The following is a 2,846-nucleotide window of genomic DNA, read 5'->3' as shown; positions in this document are numbered from 1 at the left end:
TATATATATATATATATATATATATATATATATCAGTGTGTGAGTGTATGTGAGTGTATATATATATTTATATGTATATATACACGCATACACACACAGAGACACATATGTAATACATATGTACGTATGTTTATGTATATATTAGATGGAGCTAAATAAATTATATATATATATCAAAATAAGATACACAAATGAAGACATCGAAATCCTTTATGGGATGTGGTACATTTCAATTAATAAATCACGGAAGTACGTGAACGGTGGGAAAGATAAGTGAAGATTGTGGCTGCTGAGTAATGGCGACTGTGTAACTCTTCTGTTTCTTAGGTAGATTCTTTATATGTTGCTGGCGCTGTAATCTTCATGAAACATATGTGTTAGGAAAGACTCCATTAGATTTATGTAGGAAAGAAGCATAGGAAGAGGTGCCGAACGAGGTCAGAGTAATTAAGGCAAGTTATAAGATACTTACTGTACAAGGGACTTATTATATGAGATATGCAGATAAAAATAATATATTTTTTTGTGAATGCGATATAAATATTTTCATCAATACGTAGATGTATGTATTGCATCTATACATAAATACACACACACACACAAACATACGCACACACATATGTATATACGTATAACAACAATCATGCATACACACGCAGTTTTATCAAATTTCCTGCTGCTTATGCAAAATGAGGAAATGAACAGTAGAATTTTCAAAATAAAAATATTTATTATCTTAGAGCATAATTAAATAAAATAATATTCAATAAGTAAAGCAAAAAAAAAAAAGAAGAAACATTGACAACAAAATTACTCTCCCTGTTTATATAATAGAAGTTATATACACTCTCTGTCATTCTCTCACTCTCTGTACAATATATATTTGTAAATATGTATGTGTGCATATATATATATATATATATATATATATATATATATATATATATACTCCATCGGCACTTCCTTTGTCTCTGTGATTCTTTATCGCTCATTTTGTGTGTGTAGGGTGCACTTACTCATTGCCAGTGACGAAGCCTAGTATGTGCATTCATCCTGCCCCTTTTTTGTTGACTCATATCCCTTTTGATCGTTCCTCCTCTCTCTGAATATGATGTAAAGAATGACTAGGGGAATCAACCAAACATCTCTTATACCGACCATTGTGTGTCTGTGTATATGTCTATACCATATACATATGTATGTATGTATATATATATATATATATATATATATATATATATATATATATGTGTGTGTGTGTGTGTGTGTGTATGGCTATACTATATCATGTACTATATAAATGTACATTTAAGAGGTCTGATCATAGAGCATCAGGACTGTTGCATTCAAAAGAAAATTACGACATTAGCATTTAATATCCTCCAATGCAGAACAAAGTGTACCGCTTTTCTGAAGCGGTACACTTTATTCAGCATCGTTTCCATTGGTGGAAGCGTTCCTGGAACTCCTTGTTTGGGCTAGCACGTAGCTTCTTCGTCACATTGTCTTGGAGTTCTTAGACCTCTTGAAATCTTGTTGAGATCTTCCATTGCGAAGACTGAGCCTTGGTTTCGAGATCATAGCCATTGATCTACGATTCGTCTCCCGTTATGACTGTTTCCAAAAAGTTTTCGTTTCCCTCGACTCTATGAAAAAGATCCTGCGCAGCTGAAATCCGATCTTCTTTTCGAGACGACCACACTCTACACACTTTACTTCCAAGCGCTGCTATAAACAAGGAAAGTGAGCGAGAACGTTATAATATAGTGCACATGTGCGACTAAGTTCAAGATCAATCTGGGTCAAGCGACCTCACCCTGCGTTCTTTAGCTCTATTACCATAGCCACAGTCTCGATACATTTTGATCAAACCTCGTATATAATGTCACATATACATATAGTATATTCATATAATTTAGTATATATGCTGTATATGATATATTTAGTAAGGTAGTGTTCTTACAGAGTTGTTAGAGTTCCATCTGTTCAGATTTCTCTCTTTTCGTCTCTCTCGGCAATCTGCATTCTGATTTCAAATTTCGCCGTAGGCAGCTCGGCTTTTTATCCTTTCGGAGTCATGAAAAAAAAAAAACCACCAGTCCAGAGCGGAGGAAGAAACGGAACATCTCCGGTTCTTTTCTTTCCAACAGCAGCATTGTATTACGGACAACATGCGTGGTGTTCCAAAGAAATATTTTTTCATATACGGTTAACTGCTAGATTTCCACAAAAATATATAACTAAATGAATATAATTTTGCTTCGGCCTGCGCTATAGGGGGAAACTTATCAGGAGCAGATACTCGGAGTAACACTTAAAGGAGAGGCAAACCAATAAATATATCTAGAAAAGGAAAAGAAATCGCAGGCCTCTTCAAGAGGCGTTTTAACCAACCAGAAACCTTATGAAGGTCGTGAGCGAGGTCCACTCTTAACGAAATAAATAAAAAGAAATCATAGGCGAGACCAATGAGTCAACTAGAAGAGACGAGTTCGAATTCTGACTTTACAAACGTGACATTTACTTTTTTTATTTGTAATTTTCCTTTTTTTTTTTAATTTTTTATCTACATGTAGTTAAATGTAAGAAAATAGAGAAAAAAAAAACGATTGAAAAAGAAACCTAAACGTCACAGATTAGTCATCCAAAAGGAAAATAATGAGACCTCAGGGTGATTATACATGCATATACTTTCTATATAATTATAGAAATGTATATACAATATACATAGCCTTTAGTATAGAGGCACCCTTGTTCGTTGGCGCAGTTATATATTTGATACGAACTGATATATGCACACACACATGTGTACATATATGTATATGTATATATATATATATATATAT

This window comes from Octopus bimaculoides, chromosome 15 (genome assembly GCF_001194135.2).
Source record: "Octopus bimaculoides isolate UCB-OBI-ISO-001 chromosome 15, ASM119413v2, whole genome shotgun sequence".
Classification (NCBI taxonomy): domain Eukaryota; kingdom Metazoa; phylum Mollusca; class Cephalopoda; order Octopoda; family Octopodidae; genus Octopus; species Octopus bimaculoides.
The sequence above is the reverse complement of the archived record's forward strand: the minus strand, read 5'-3'. Positions refer to the sequence as shown.